We start from the raw sequence: 15,395 nt of genomic DNA, 5'->3' as shown, positions 1-15,395 counted from the left end.
CTCGGGCGGGCGACGGCGGGTCGTGGCCGGCGGCGGCAGGAGCCCACCTGTGCAGCCGGGGAACGCGGAGCGGCCTCCTGGGAGAGCCAGGCGCAGGTCCCGCCCCGGCAGGCGACGGGGCGCGAAGCCCAGGATCAGCGGGGCAGCCCAGGCCTCGCTGCAGGTCCCGGTGGAACCGCCCCGCAGCCCCGGGGCCCTCGGGTGGCGTTAGAGAAGGAACGCACTGCACGCGGGCCCCTGCGTTTTCGAGCTCTGCGGTCTTACAACGGCACCGCCGACCTCTGTAAACTGTTAGGTAAAAGGCCTACATTTTTCTAGCTCGCTAGGTGAACAGTTTTTATTGCCATCCGAACCGCCTCCCGTCTTGCTCTGAAATGTCCCGATCTCCTGTTAAGGAGCGTCCCCCTCGCCCGTACACCTGCCTGTCTGGCGCGAACTTGGCGTCACTCATTTATACATTGAGGCCTATATGTCGTCTGCATCCCGTTGCTTTTAGTTCATTGCCCCTTACACCTGAAAGCAATCTGAGACCATTTGTCAGGAAACCTTACACAGAGCAGGAGCCTTAGAACCGACGCCATCACAGGTAAGGGGGTCAGCCCAGTCAGGGTGGCGCTTTGCGGCAATTCCATCGCCTCCGCTCGTGGAGACGCCTGGCGGCCTTCAGGCGAACGCCTGCTCGGGCTGTGTAGCTGGCGGCCCTTCCCATTGGACTTTTAGCTGTGCAAGCAAACTCTGGATAAGTCAGCCGTGACAATTATTTCTGCTGGTTTGTGCCGTCCTGACCCAGGGGGCAGGGGGAGCCACAGATTTCCTTAGGGTTTGCATAGGCCGCCGAGTGGTGATGAGAAAGCGCACTTAGGTATAGGACGTGGGAAAGGCGATTATTTCTGAGCCGTGCCACGGCTTAAAGCAAACGCGGCCCAACGCCAGGCTGTGCGAGGGACCTAGGCTTGGGCGCTCGCAGGGGATCATGCCCGGCTCCCCAGGTTGCAGGACTGGTCTTCCATTTATTTCTTTAAAATGGAAATTCCTAACGCAGAAGATGCCTCCTGGGGCTTGTTCCAGGCTCCGCGGGTCAGCCCCTCTCCGGGAAGAGACTGGAGAGCGCAGGGGCCGGGCTGTTAGTTTGGGCCCCGCCATCGTCTTCCCGCCTGGCCGCACCGCCACCGCCACCGATGGCTGACTGTGACAGGAGACTCTCTATAAAACAATGAGGCAGACGTATTGGTGCGTGAGTCGCAGGCTGTACAATTCACTCATTTGAGACATACAACTCAATGTTCTCACACGGCTGTTGCCACCATCCCTACAACCTGATTGCAAAATATTTCGGTCCCCTCTACAAGAAATCCTGCACCCATGGGCTGTTGCTCCTCCTTCTCCTCCCCTACCCTCCAGCCCTGGGATGCTGCTGATTTGTTCCCTCTCTCTATAGGTTTGCCTACTTTGCACATTTCGCATAAGTGAGATCGCATATGAAATGATCTCTTTCTTGGTGACTAAGCTACCGCACTCACTGTGTTGTGTTCAGAGTTTGCCCACGAGCACTTCATTCCTTTGTATGGCCAACTCACGTTCCATTGTACGGGTGCTGGAGTTGTTTCCGCTTTTTTTGGCTGTTAGGAATAATTTTGCCATGGACATTTGTGCACGAGTTTTGTGTGGACATACGCTTTCATTCCTCGTGGGCGGAGCCGGGTAGAATGGCTGGGTCGTAGGACAACTCTGTGCGGAACACTGGGGGCGCTGGCGGACGGCTCTCGGAAGCGGCTGCTCCGTTCGCCGTCGCCCGCGGCCGTGTGCAGGGGTTCCCGTTGCTCCACATCCTCACCAACACTCGCCGGCGTCGTCTTCGATCGCAGCCGTGCCCGTGGGCGTGAACGGATCGCGCGCCGTGGTTGCCATTTCCCTGATGACCGACGGTGGCGAACACCTTCCCACGTGCTTGTGGGCCATCCGCTTCTCTTTGAAGAAATATCTTTCCAGATCCTTTGCCCACTCTCACATGAGGTTATTAGCCTTGTTATGGTTGAGTGATATGTGTTCTTTATATATTCTGGCTACAAGTCCTTTATTAGATATACAGCTTGTAGATAGTTTCTCCCCTTCTGTGGTTGGCCTTTTACTTTCTTGATGATATTCCTTGCAGCGAACATTATTTTGCTGTAACCCAACTTATTTTTTATTGTATCGCTTGTGCCTGTAGTGTCAACTAAGAGACTACTGCCTAATTCCAATCGCAAAGATTTACTCCTATGTTTTCTTCTGAGTTTTATCTGTGCAGTTGGGCCTATGATACATTTGGAATGAGTTTTCGTGCATGGTGAGGGATCAAATGGATTCTTTTCCGTTGATATCCGGGTATGCCAGCACTGGTTGTTGAAAAGACTATATTCTTTCTTCATTTAGTTGTTTTGACATCCTTGTTGAAAATCAATTGGACAAAACTGTAAGAGTTTGTTTTTGAACTCTTGATTCTATCTCACCGATCTGCATCTCTGCCTTTAAGCAGTGCCGTGCTGTCTTTTTTCCCCCTAAATATTTATTTTTAGAGAGAGGGGAAGGGAGGGAGAAAGAGAGGGAGGGAAACATCGATCGGGTGCCTCTCACTTGCTCGTGTGGGGGCTGCGCCGGCCGCGGCAGCACCGCGCTGTCTTGATTACGGTAGCTTTGTCGTAAGTTGGAAACTGGGACATGTGCGTTCTTCTAACTATTCTTTTTCAAGTTGGATATGGCAGTTTTGGGCCCCTTGCATTTCCACGTGAATTTTAGAATTATCTGATTATTTTCTGGATAAAAGCTAGCTGTGCGTTTGGTAGGGCTGTGTTGAATGTGTAGATCAGTTTGGGGTTGTTGGCACTTTAGCCACATCACATCCTCTGATACATGAATGTTTTCCTTTTATTTAGGTATTTTTAAAACTTCTCTTAATAATTTTTTGTAGCTTCAGTGTACACATCATACACTTCTTTTGTTAAATTTATATGTAAGCATTTTATTTTTGATGCTATTATAAATAGAATTATTTTCTTAGTTTCACTGCTAATGTATAGAAATACAACTGATTTTTGTGTATTGATCTTGTAACCTCTAACCTTGTTGAATTAGTTAATTCTAATTGTTATTAGAAATGGTTCGCAGCGCTTTCTATATACAAGATCAAATCATATGCAAGAAGGGTAGTTTTACTTCCAATCTGAATATCTTCTGTTTCTTTTTCTTGCCCGCTTACCCCCTCCTGCCCCCAGTACCTCCAGTGCCGTGTTGACCGGGAGGGGGCTGAGTAGGCCTCTTCATCTCCTTCCCGGTTTCAGAGGGAGACGGTCTTCCCCCAGTAAGCGTTCTGTTTGCTCCAGGTATTTCATAGATGCCATTTACTGGGTTAAGGAAGCTCTCCCTTTTCCCTAGTTTATGGAGCCTTTTTCATGAAAGGATGTTAAATTGTGTCAAATGACTTTTATAGAAATAATTATATGGTTTTTGTCCATTATGCTATTGAAATGTTTTATTACATTGATTTTCAGATCCAGGAGATTCTTGATGTAAGATAAGCTCATCAGAATTTCCTTTCCTGAGAAAACGTAAACTTAGAAATAAGGCGTAGAGACTTACAGTCGTTTTAATGGCAGAATGCTGGGCCAGACACCAAACTGGACAACATCAGAGCCGTGGCGGCAGGCGGCGCTCCGGCAGGAGGGCTGTGGCGGCGGTCCGGGCGGGGACCGCCGGGGAGGCGAGGCCCGCCCCCCGGGGAGCCACGCTGTGCGAGAGGAGCGGGTCACGCTGGGGCAGAGGAGGCCCTTCCTGGCGACGCCCACGGTGGGTGCAGGGGAGGCGTGGGGGGGGCGGCCTTCACAGCGAGGACAGGCCCCCCTTCTCCCAGGACGAAGGGCAGAGAGACGTTGGGGTACGGACTGAGTGTCGAGGGGGAAACAGTTCTCCCTGGGAGACCTCAGAGCTCTGGGGAGACCAGCAGGGGTTCCTGGGCTCCTGCTCGCATTGACCTCAGAACCACCCACCACATGTAAAGTCCTTTGGAAAAAAACACCCAACTTGCAAGATAGAGCCCTTATGATATTATTAACTATATTGTTTCTGTAGCTTTAAAAAATTTTCCTTTTTGTTTATCTTTCCTTGGAGTTGTTTCCTTGGAGTTGGAGATGAGAAACGTCTAAAGCTTCCACAGCTTTAATTGCAATTGATCTTCGTGGATGTTACCCCTATGCAATCGAATCTTCCCGCCTCCTGTACATCTTAGATTTCAGTCGTTCCAAAGGAGGTGACTCATCTTTTAAAACAGAGAACAGAAAATGTGGCCTTTGGTGGCAGGCGACCCCGCCCTTTGGCTTGCCCTGTGTGCTCCTAGGGCTCCCACCCGCAGCTTGGGGCGAACAAAGGCCATTTGCACGGCTGCGGCCCCGCCGAAGGCGCCCGCCGCTGGCGAATGTTGCTGACCTTTGAAGGCGCGAGCGGCCCCCAAGGATGCCCCTCCGCTGGCGCCCGCTGTTTCCTTGTGGGGGAAACAGGAGGGAGCGTGAAGCCTCCCAAAGGTCGCCAGGTTGAGCCTTGGTCACTATGGTGTCACAGGACACTGGGTGCAGAGAGCAGAACAGAGAGATGGGTGGGGAAGTTTTCTTTTGTACAAACCAAAAATCAACCCTTCCGTATAATAGTGAAATAGCCAATCACTGCTCTTTGAAAGCAACACATCATTACTAAACAGGAAGGTTTAATTTATGTATCTCCCTCTTCCACATATATCTTCAGATTTTATAAAAATGCTTATGAGTAAGAAACCATAAAATAAGAGCATAAGACCTTAGAAAACAGGGAAGCCTGATATAATTAGTGTAAATTAATATAATTAACGAGCCTTACAAACCGTGTTGTGTTTCTCCTTTCCTCTTTAACTGAGTGACCCAGGAGAGGAATTTAAGCAAGCCTGAATGGACATACACATTTCTTCAATTTACACAATTATTTATATTAAAATACATCATTTGTAATAACAGCAGTGCACATTTATTGTAGAAAAGAAAAATAAATGCAGTCATTTAACAATTTATTGATTTAACTAATATATACTGACGACCTACTGTGTGCTGAGTACTGGGTACGTATTTGGCAAACGGAACAGGCGTGTGTCTGCCCACGCAGAGCTGAGAGGTCAGGAAAAGAGACAGACAGCAGCCAGTAAACGTAAATGTGTTTTTTAAAAGTAGAGCAGGTGCCGTGACAATCGGGGAGGCAACAGAGGAAATGAGACCAGGGAGTCCAGTTATGTGAGGAAGCTCAGGAACGGTGTCTCTAAGGAGGAAGTAAATGTTAAGCATTTAATGTGACGTTTTATCAAAACAATACATACACATGGGTAATAAATAACAGAGAAAACTGTCTGTGAAAAATAATGACCCGCCTCCCCCACCCTTCTGGCCACAGGTGCCGCCTTTGCCTCCTTCGCCACTCACGCAGCTTCTAACTGCTGGCTCTCCGCGCCCACCCACTCCGGCTCTCGCTGGCGCCGCCCGGGCCCGACAGCGCCACCCACCGGGCACCCGGCCAGGCGTCCGCCGGCCAGCGGGGGCCACGGCGGCAGTGGACCCTGCTTTGGCTTTAGAGGACACACTTTAACAGCGGTGTCCAAGTCCCAGCCCGCGGGCCGCAAGGGCTCCACACGGCTGTGAATGTGGCCCAACACCAACTCCTAAATGTATTTAAAACACGATGAGATTTCTTTTGTGTATACATGTTGCAAAGTACGTAATGTGTGGCCCGAGACAACTCTTCTTCTTCCCGAGAGTGCAGAGATGCCACAAGGCTGGGCACCCCTGTCCAAGATTTTGATCTTTTGAAATCTACTGAGATTTGTTTAATTGCCTCGCGTATGGTCTAATTGGTGAATGTACCATACGCATTAAAAACAGTGTGTATTCTGAGGCTGCTGAGGGTAGTCTCCTTTAAATGTCAATTAGACTAATGTGGTTAATATTATTGTTCATATCATTTACATCCTTACTGATTTTTGCTTCTTTGTTTTATCAAATACTACTAAAATCCCCAATTATACTTGTGGTATTGTCTATTTCTTCCTTTTCTTCTATGAATTTTTGCTTCATGTATTGTGAACCCTATCATTGGGCACATACATTAATAATTATTAGATATATTTTAAGGTATTGGCTCTCTCTATCACTTTGGAGTATTTCTGTCTGCAAGTCATATTGTTATCTTGAAGTTTATTTTGCCTGATATTTCGACATAATGTAATTGGCCACGCATAATATTTATATTTTAAATAGACTTTTTAAGAGCAGTTTTAGATTTACAGAAAAATTGAGATTTACAGAGAACTCCCCTATATTTCCTGTACACAATTTCCTGTATTAACATCCTATATTAGTATGGTATACTTGTTAAAATTAAGAAACCGATATCTATACATTCTTATTAACCAAAATCCAGACTTCAGTCAGCTTTTCTCAGTTGTTCCTTGCCGTCCCTTTTTCTGTTCTGGGATCCCGCCCACGACACCACGCTACACGTGGCTGTCGTAGCTCTTTACACTCACCTCGGCCGTGACATTCGCCAAGACTTTCTCTTGTGTTCGAGGCCCCCCACAGTGTTGAGGGGCCCTGGCCAAGCCTACTTCAGCCCGGCCCTCTGCTGAATTCACCTCACGCTTTCCTCCTGTCGAGAGTGCGGTGGTGTGTGGAGGAAGGTCATGCAGGTGAAGCGCGTTGCCACCCTGTTATCTTCAGGGCACGATCCAGCGACCTGCTCTATGGCTGTCGGTCTCGACTTGAATCACCGGGTTAATGGGGTCACGCTTTCGTCCCCCTCTCTGCGAAGTCCGCTTCGTGTGGCCCACACTTCAGGGAGAGTCAGGGTTCCCCTCCTTTTGGCGAAATATCTACACACACTACTTAGAGCTCTTCTGCTGGCGAATTTGTCTCTTCCCCCCGGAACATTTATATCTCCGTTCTGTCTGTCTATCCATCCATCCTTCCATCCATCCTTTCTTTCATAGGTCTGTTATTTCCTTTTCAAGTTAAGTGAAGAAAATAGTAAAAATGATCTTGTTCTATAAGACTCAATATTAATTCTAAATCTAAACTGACACGTCTTTTCTTTACGCCAAAACTGAACTGAGCAGAATAATACTCCTTATGTTTGTTTTCCCTTTGACTGATGTTTGGCATTTACCTAACACTTCCAAGTAAGATTCTTTATACCTCTTTGTAATTTGCAGTAGTCCAGTCTATATGCTGACACTATTGACCACGTTTCCTAGATGATCAAAATGGTCAAATGCCATCATTAAGTTCTCATAACGCGGGAGCTGACTCTAGCTGATTCCTAGTTTTGCTTCCACCTCACTGGTTAGTTGCCTCTTTGAACGTTTTAAGACTTTTGAGAAGAAAAATTGCTCCTATTCGTTTCTTGCTTTTAGTTCCCTAAACTCTCCCTCGTGTGTGAATAAAGAGCTTTAAACACCCTCTAGCCTGCAGGGGAGAGATGAAAGCTGGGCTTTTCCGTGATGCCTAGGAAACCACCCATTGGCTTTAAAAACCACAAGCTAAAGCCAGGACGTCGCTGACAGCAGGGTGAACAGCAGTGTTGCACAAACCGGGTGTAAAACTGCAAACCCAACAGCAAGCAGAGAACTTACAGGTGCTGCTACTTAGAGAAACTTTAGCCTTAGCTTCTTTTGTTCTCGGGCTGAAAGCGAGACATGTTTGCATTTAAATTTGGAAAGTTTTGCTGATACCGATTCTTAAAGTAAACACTCCACAGGGAGTGGCTTAACCCTAAGCCTGTGTACGAGGAGCAGAGAGCCCTGGGCCACAGAGCCACCGGAGGGACGCAGAGCAGGGGGAGGGGGTGGGGGGCCGCTGGGGCAGAGAATGAGGCTGGGGCGACGGGGCCCTGCCTTGCCCGTGTCTTCGTGGGAGCTTGGAAGTGAATTCGAAGTTGTTAAATGAATGATGAAAACAGCTGTATCATAGAACAACTTCTATGCAGTTGTGGTGTAAAGGAATGTAACCGTCTCAAGGCTGAGACGTATAATGGGAGAATGACATTTGTACCTGAATTTAATGTAGAAAATGATTTACTCAAGAAATATTTTATATTCTGGGCCACATACTTAGCACCCTAAAGCATCATGCATAATGGCACAAAAATATTTAATAGATTTATTCTGGAGGGAAAAATTTTATAACTAGTTTGAAAAAACTATCAACTAAATGGAACTACTGGCTCAAATTGGAATGACAAATTAAAACTCAGCTTGTCAAATGTAAGTATTAAACTAGTTACAATAATGTCCTTGTTCTAGTAAGTGTGTTATATGTATTGACAACACAGTTTTACCAGACCGGCTTGTGGAATCTATAGGATATTATATTGACGGGCCATTTTCAGTTAATTAGGTAAATGGCAGGTTATTAAGAGGCCCCACAGCCTCTTAGTCTAGATCTGTTTTTACTTAATTTTTGGAGGCGTAGTTACACTGCGAAGATTTTGGCAGAACATAATCTTGCCCAGGATGCTACCTGTGAATCCTTGTTGGCTCTAGTCACTTAGGGTGCTCCTCCTGAAAGCCCCTGAGAGACCCTTTTACTTTGAGAGGCTACAAGAGGAGAGTCTGCAGCCTGTGAAAGAGACCCTGTATATTGATAACTTACAAAGAAGTGCCTGCCTGTCTACAGCAGGTGCAAGGGGCCTGGAGCCGAAGTGAGTCGGCAGCTGGCAACTGGCCGCTCCCAGCGGGGACAGGGGGGTGGGGCCCTGGCCCAGACTGCTTCCTGCAGCCACCTGGTCCAAAGTCTCCTCCCTCCCTCCTTTTCCTCCCTTCCTCCCTTTCTTCCTCCCTCCCCCTCCCTTCTTTATCTTCCCGCCTTCCTTCTCCTTCCTTCCCTTCCACCCTTCCTTCTTTCCTTCCTCCCTCCCTCCCTTCCTTCTCTCCCTTTCCCTCCCTCCCTCTCTCTTTCCTCCCTTCCTTCTTTCTCCATACTCTTCTTTCTAAAACCTCCTTTTGTATCATTCTTTGGCCGACTCCTACGCTCCCTAAGTGTCTACACTGGCCCGTGGGAAACGGATGAGCTTGTTGTGTCTGAACTGCTGCGCCAGAGACTCAGCGGCCCCTCCCACCTGCCCCCCCGGCCCCCGGGGACGGCCCGCGACCAGCAGGGGTGCAGCCCGAATCCTCTCTGCGGACCCGCCGCCCCGCCCCCAGGCCTGCGCACTCACCTGGGCTGACTGTCCTCTGTTTAAAGGCTGACTTGGGCTCCTAAGGAGTCTCGTTAAACGTCTGATTCCCTGTTATAACAGTAGGCCGTGCTCACTCCTGCCGTTTCAGAAAAAGCAGAGAAAGGAGCGGGAAACCACTTTACACACATCATCCTTCCCAGTAGAACCGCTGTTCACCTGCGGGCGAGTTTCGCCCCCATTTTATACAGCCACTGGCTTTCTTTTTCTGAGGGTCGTGACCGCCGTGGCCAGGCCATTTTGCTGCTTCTGTCGCAGGCGTCTGTCGTAGGCGCCCCAGCCCCCCGGCCCACACGGCCCCTCAGTGAACGTTGTCACCTCTCTCTGGGAGGGACGTGGGACTGTGGCCTTGGTGCTTCCATGTGAATTTGTTACCTGGACGGTGTCCCCTCCCGCCTGCCCCACCAAGCGAGCACGTATGTATTTGACAGGCACACGGAGAGCCTTGGACATGCCTGAGTGGCCGGAAGGCAAGGCAGGCAGAACGTCCATGCCTGACGTCTCCGTCCCCCAGGGGGACCAGCGAGAGGGGTGGGAAATTGGAGGGGGGGTGGCAGAGGTCGATTCTCAGTGAACAGGTTCCTGAGTAAAGCTAACGGCAGGCTCTGAGGCCAGAGCAGGGCGGCCTGCGGCGCGGGGCCCGGCCGCGGAGGGGCGGCGGCCTTCGCGGCGGAAATGCCCCTCCCGAGGCCGGCCCTGCGCCAGACCCGCAGGCCTGGCCCTCTGCCCGAGGCTGGGGCGGGCTAGGAAGAGAGGAGGCGCCGGCGAGGGCGAGGGCGCGGGGCCGTGGGGACCCTCCCACGCTGTGGGCCTGGCCGAGGGCGGTGTCGCCGCTTGGGACGGCGGCCTGGCGACTGCTCGGTGTTGGAGGGCAGGCGTGTCCTCCGATCCAGCACGTCCTCCCTCAGCTGCCTGCCCGGAAGGAGGGGAACGTGGCCGTTCAAGAACCTCCGCTCGCGTGCGCACAGCAGCTACTGTTCATCACAGTCGGCAAGGGGCCGACCCCCGCGTCCACCGCCTGCGGGCTAGAGACGGCCGCGCGCGCCGGCGCAGCGGAGTGTGCGTCGGCAGGCGGCGGAGTGAAGCGCTCGGAAGTGCGGCCGCGCGGCTGAGCGTGGAGACCGCGATGCCGGATGAGAGAAGCCACCTGCAGGGGATCACGGAGCCGACAGTCCCAGTCCGCGCCCGAGAAATGTCCAAAGGCGCCAACCCGCAGATGAGCAAGTGGAGGGGGGCTGCCCGGGGCTGGGGGCGGTGGGGCGACGGATTTCTTTTGGGGGTGATCAAAATGTCCTAAAATCGACTGTGGCGATGATGGCACACTCCTGTGAATATTCTAAAAACCATGAACTTGGCCACTTCAAGGGGTAAAGTTTATGCTTTGTGAGTTACATCTCAACAAAGCTGTTAAAACAAAACAAAAGCCATGTCTTTGAAGAAACATTTAAGCAGAAAAACGGAGAGATCAAGCGCCGTCCTGGATCGGGCCAGCTCGTGTCAGTCCCAGCTCAGCAGTTACCGGCTGTGGGACCGGGCACCTTATTTAAGCGCCCCGTGCCTCAGTTTCCCGTCTGGGAGATGGCGGTAGACGGGCAGGGCCCACCCTCTCCAAGCGCATGGGCGTGGCTTTCTTTCACGCAGAAACTGAAGGCGCAGTGAGCGGGGCCCAGAGCCGCGGGCGCTCGAGCTCAGAAAATGTCAGCCGCCGGCGGTGGAGCGCGCTCGGACACACGTCGCTCACACGCGCTCGGGGTTCCCGTTCCCGCTGCCCCGGACCTCGTGCGGCGGCTTGTTTTTGCGCACGGGACCCAGTGTCCGGCCCTCTGTCGTCCCTGTCACCCCACAGCGCACAGGGTTTATCCTTCCCGATGCCTGCTCTCACCGCGTTTCCGCCAAATGTCAATAAATGAAACAATCCTGTGACCCCACCAAGGACATGTCCCTGTTAAAAGAGAGGTCTGAAAAACCAAAAGCTTGCAGGGTCCCCAGGGTGGCACCTCTCCAATCACATCACCACGCACAGTCCCGTGTCACCACGCACAACCTCGCTCTCGCAGGCGCAGCCTGGCCGCACCGCCCCCCCCCCCCCCCCCCGGCCTGCTCCTCAGCCCGGCACAGGGCGCAGGCCGCCTTTTCTGCAATTAGCTTGCGGGTCCTGAGAGTGTAAGAATCCTCTCAGGACAGTTTATACTTTGCTTTAGGTTTGTTCGGCCTCTTAGGGTAATAAACCGGGATTCCAAAATCTGCTCTGTGAGGGTTTTATGACACAATGGAGCACTCTTTGTCTTGTTGCAAAATCAGCGACTGCAGGCAAGAAGAGAAACACCAACCATCCACGTTCCTCCCGCTTCGGCGGAAACTTCCGGGCATTTCGTGTGCGTGTGCATGCAAACATGTACTTAAAAGAACAGGAATCCTACCTCAGCGCGCATGCATTTTTCTCCTACCTAATGGCTATTTAGGGTTGTTTTATGGGTTTCATTTCTTAAATATGTTCCTGACATCATTTTATTACATGGACGTGGAATAATTTCTTTAGCCAACGCCTGTGCCTGGGCATTTACCACATGTTCACAGGGTTGCGGACATGTCTGTAGTTCCTTCTAAGGCAGACAGAACACTAGGAAACAAGGGGAGGGAGGCGTTTTCCCCAACGCCCGGCGTTCGGGCCCTGAGGCCGGTGACATGGCGGCAGTTCTGTGGCCCAAGATAAACACTGAAACCCGAGGGTTCCGAGGAGTCCGGGAAACCGGGGACTGAGAAATAGGAATGGGGATTATTTAACCTTCAGAAGCAAAGCGAACAGAGGGCGCCGTTTCTATTTATTGACAGAAGAAGACTGGCCTGCCACTCCTTGCCCCCTCCCAGCCCACCGATGTCGGGGTCACTATCGTGCGCCTCCTCTTCATCCGTGGGCTGAGAGGCCCCGGGAGGCGGCGGCCCCATTCCCCGACGCACGCGAGCCAGTGTGGTCAGAGGGGAGGGCCTGGCACTGGAGCCGGACAGGGCGCCTTGGGGACTCGAGCCTGGCGCCCGCGACTGCCTCCATGCCGAGGGGACCCAGAGCTGCCCCGCCGCGTGGGCGCACCCCGCAGCAGCGCGTCCCACGGGCTTTCTGGGCATTGCGGGGCCTACATGTCATTTAGGAGATAAAGCTGTAAGATCTCCCTCTCCAAAAAAAAAAAGCAAGAACAAACACCGCTCCCCAGATGCCCCCAAAACAGAGAACGGCAGTGCCTGGGACACACCACAGCCCAGGTGCTCAGAGGCCGAGGCCGAGGCCTCGGACGGGCGGGACACGGACAGAGGTCGCCCGCCCTCTGAGGGGAGGTGACTGCGAACTGTTTCGTTGAGACTTCCCGCACTTGACCGCTAAACAGCGCGGGTGGTTTGCGCCTGGTTAAACCAGGCCTGGTTCCAGAGAGCGCTGTTGGGTGGGTTTGTGAACAGGAAACCAGGAATGTCCTATATGTGAAATCTTCCTTTTTTCTTTGGTAGCTGGTAACCGAATAAAGACCCTTATTTAGTCACATCTCCAGTTAATAAAGGCAAGCCTCATATCTTGTCTCCTTACATGCTATTTCTGGAGGGGGGAGAAGGGGCAGATAAACAAGTTAATGAACTCTTAATTTCCCCAGCAATATCAGTAAAGTTGGAGCTCTGGAATCTAAATAGTCTTTTAAAAAAAAACCTCTTTCTTTATTCACTCTGAGGAGTGTATAAAAGTGCTATACTGTATGTAAAGTGCTCAGTGAAGTGGCTGGACACAGTTAGCAATCAATAAATTTTAGCTATTAGGTTTTTGTTTTTAAAACAAAAACAATATCTCGATATAAAAATTCACTCAAAAAGTTAAAGGGCGCAGTTATAATAGGCAATAACTCTGACCTCGAAAAAGAAGGGAAAAGAATCAAAAGGAAAGGAAAATAGCAACTGAGAGGATCGAAGGCATCAGCGTAGCCGAGGTACACATGCTGCTGCCTTTTTAGCCAAATCAGGTGGTCCCACAGGTCCTGAAGAAGTTGGTGAACAGAGCTAATCACTCTTCCTCGTGCACAGTGCCACCTTCAGGGAAGAGAAACTTCATTTCAATGTAGAGCAAATGCATCCTTATCAGATGGAGCGAAGCCACGTAGCGGAAGGCTATGCACAATGAGGACAACGTTTGCTCCAGTTTAATCGTGGCCAGGAGAACATCCGCCCGGATTCCAGCCGCCCGGCCCTGTTCCAGGCCGCAGACCAACGTGTTCGCTTTCACATTTTGATGTGGGGCGGCGAAAAACTGACTGCAAATGAATGCATGCGATTTCTAACTGAATTTCTTTTGGAACACCATACGGAGATCATAATATATAAATTAGCCACTTTTGTTCTCTCCAAGAGATTTAACAGCGCCCCTTGATCATTTATTCCTTTGACCGGTCTCGTAAGGAAAGTTTCTGCTCTGTCGAATAAAACATGCAAGTAGGCAGTTACTTCTTTCTAGTACTTAAAATAGCGCCCAGCGGATGAGTGCTCGGTTAGGCCGGAGGCGGCCCGGACAGCGGGGATCCAGGGCCGGTTGCCCACTTGGTGGCGGCTGGTTGCCCGGTGGGTGGCCGCCGCTTGCCGCCTGGGGCTCTCGCACCGAAATGTGGCAGCACGAGCTGAGGTGGCTCTAACTACAGCAGACACGCGGGATTTTGGAGACAATAGAAAGAGTTGTAAAATATCTCAGTAATATTTTTATATGGATTACATGCAGAAATAATGATCTGCGTATTTATTTTTTAAATTATTTTTTTAAAGATTTTATTTATTTTTAGAGAAAGGGAGGGAGGAAGAGAGGGAAACACCAGTGTGTGGTTGCCTCTTGGGCGCCCCCCGCTGGCGACCTGGCCCGTCACCCAGGCCTGTGCCCCGACTGGGAATCGAACCGGAGACCCTTTGGCTTGCAGGCCGGCGCTCAGCCCGCTGGGGCGTGCATTCTATTTCTGTTGGGCAGCCTCGCTGCAGGGCCTGCCGGGCGCAGTGGCAGCGCACCCGTCTCCACGGTGCAGCTACTGAGCACGGACAGACCATGTGCCTGGAACGGGCTTCATGCTGACAAGCGATCTTTGAGCTACAGGTCCACAGCTGCTCGTGTTTTCACCCGGAAGTTACAGCTGAGAGGTTAAATGCTTTCCCAAGACATCACAACTAGCCAGCAGGAGAGGGGTGCTCTGAACCAAGCCAGATGCCAGGGCCCGCATGCCTAATGCCTGCCCTCCAACCCCTCCGACTCCTCCCTGAATAAGCTTGAAATCGCAGCGATCAGAGCGCTGCGGGCAGGCGGACACTGCAGTGGAGGCCCTGGGTGCTGCCGTGGGGAGAGGAGGCCAGGACAAGGGCGGCGGCTCCGAGGCCCCCCGCCCTGGGGTCACACAGAGCGCGCGGCCCCACGTGGGGCGGGGAGGCCGTGTGAGTCCTAAGGGGGAGAGGAGAGGGCGCTATGACGGCAGTCGTGTCTGGAATCAGGGTAGACAGGAGCTCAGGCAAAGAGGCGGGGGCGGCGGGCAGGGCCCAGCGGACACAGTCCCGGGCAGAAAGCAGCCCCGCTTCTCGAGGGAAGGAATGGCGCTGGAGACAGGCTCCTGGGAGCCCTGCCCCGCGGGCAGCGTGGCTGCGGAGGAGGCGGGGCCGTAGCCGGCAGGGGGTCGCGGGCCTTGTGGAGATCCTGGCCCTTGGCTTGGCCAAGGCCACACAGCAAGGGACCGGAAAGGCTGATTCCCAGCCCAGGTCTCCTGGCTCCAGAGCCTGCGGGGCTCACACCCTGAGGGGCTGGGAGGCACACATTTGGTGTCAGTGTGAGTTTAATAATAACACTCAATAAAAACAATGAATTAGGAGGAGAAACTCTGGCATTTGTGTTGGAAGATGCTCCCCACGGCCCCTCCGGCCCCGGTGCGTTGTGCTGGATGGCCCAGGAGGCCAGGTCTGGCCGCCCCCGCCTCCGCCGTTCCCAGAACGGACTCGCCTCAGGCAGTCTGCCCGGGGAGGCAGCCTCCCCTCGGGGGCGGGGGGGGGGGGCAGGGCAGGCTGGCTCCTGCTCACCGTAGCAGCAGGGGGCCCCCAGGCTTCGGGTTCCCCTCCTGCGCCGAGCC

Source organism: Pteronotus mesoamericanus, unplaced genomic scaffold (assembly GCF_021234165.1).
Source record: "Pteronotus mesoamericanus isolate MK-2021 breed Mesoamerican mustached bat unplaced genomic scaffold, CSHL_Meso_final contig_29, whole genome shotgun sequence".
Lineage (NCBI taxonomy): Eukaryota > Metazoa > Chordata > Mammalia > Chiroptera > Mormoopidae > Pteronotus > Pteronotus mesoamericanus.
Note: the sequence above shows the minus strand (reverse complement) of the source record.